Below are 1,565 nucleotides of genomic sequence, written 5' to 3'. Positions count from 1 at the left end.
AGCACATGTTGTATATCAGTTGCCTTTGCATTTAGCCAGGAAGTCAGAGACAACAGGACAGGGTTCCAAGGTTCCAACCATTGCTACCATATTGCTGCTTTCTGTCCTCCAACAAGATAAGGTTTGACCAGGAAGAACAAAGGAACAGAGATGCTGGATGGTGATGTGCCTGGGAATGGAAGCCTGGGAGAGTAGGAGGGGAGAAATGTCCACTTAATATGACATGACAAGTATCTGAGTTGACTTTTTACAAAACAGGTTGGAGCTCATTCATCTGATAATCTTATCCTTCTAATTCTGAATAGGAATAGGCCATGGTCAACGAAAGCTCCCCAGTGGGATTCCTCCTTCTGGGCTTCTCTGAACACCCAGAGCTGGAAAGGATTCTCTTTGTGGTTGTCTTAACTTCCTACCTCCTCACCCTGGTGGGCAACACACTCATCATCCTGCTGTCGGTGCTGGACCCCAGGCTCCACTCTCCAATGTACTTCTTCGTCTCCAACCTCTCCTTCTTGGACCTCTGCTTCACCACAAGTTTTGTCCCCAAGATGCTGGTCAATCTCTGGGGCCCCAAGAAGACCATCAGCTTCCTGGGCTGCTTCATCCAGCTCTTCATCTTTCTGTCCCTGGGAACAACTGAGTGCATCCTCCTGACAGTGATGGCCTTTGACCACTATGTGGCTGTCTGCCAGCCCCTTCACTATGCCACCATCATCCACCCACGACTATGCAGGCAACTGGCAGCTGTGGCCTGGGTTATGGGTATGGACCAATCCATAGTCCAGACACCACCCACTCTCCTCCTGCCCTTCTGTCCCCACCAGCAGATACATGACTTTTTGTGTGAAGTTCCTTCTCTGATTAGACTATCCTGTGGAGACACCACCTACAATTAAATCCAGTTAGCTGTGTCCAGTGTCATCTTTGTGGTGGTTCCTCTCAGCCTCATCCTTGACTCTTACAGTGCCATTGCCCAGGAAGTGCTGAGGATTAACTCTGCCCAAGCATGGAAAAGAGCTTTAGGGACCTGCTCCTCCCATCTTATGGTTGTCACTATCTTCTACAGCTCCGTCATTGCTGTCTACCTCCAGCCCCAAAATCCATATGCCCAAAAGAGGGGAAAGTTCTTTGGCCTCTTCTATGCAGTGGGTACTCCTTCACTTAACCCACTCATATACACCCTGAGGAACAAGGAAGTAAAGAGGGCATTCAGGAGGTTGCTGGGGAAAGAAGGTGATTCCAGGGAGAACTAAGGGTGAGCTGCTTAAAGTACATTTCTAAGTCGAGAGACCTTCTTCATGATTTATAAGAATGTTAAGTTCCCCAAGCCACTTGCCTGAGCCAGTGTAGAGGCTAAGCATGAGCATGTGGTATGTGACAGAGAGACAGATGTCTAATGAAGAGAAGACAAATATCTCCATAAAACATCTTAAATTCAGTGATCTTTACCATCAGTGTTTAATATTTCCTCTCTTATCCGTCCTCTCTCTACTGCCTTCCCTTCTAAAGATTCCCTAAATGTATCATGCCCATTTTTCGCTCTGTCATCTCTCTGCATTTATCAC

General features: G+C 47.4%; 1 pseudogene across 1 annotated transcript; it reads left to right on the top strand.

The window, feature by feature from the left end:
* The first annotated feature begins 314 nt into the window (after window positions 1–314).
* On the top strand, window positions 315–1,253 carry LOC308649848 (olfactory receptor 2H1-like; annotated as a pseudogene). Its single transcript has one exon. The product of its transcript is annotated as an olfactory receptor 2H1-like (transcript).
* Window positions 1,254–1,565: the final 312 nt, after the last annotated feature.

The sequence above is a fragment of the Spermophilus citellus genome (assembly GCF_964194105.1).
Source record: "Spermophilus citellus genome assembly, chromosome: 5".
Lineage (NCBI taxonomy): Eukaryota > Metazoa > Chordata > Mammalia > Rodentia > Sciuridae > Spermophilus > Spermophilus citellus.
This window is presented reverse-complemented; position numbering and strand designations above follow the sequence as displayed.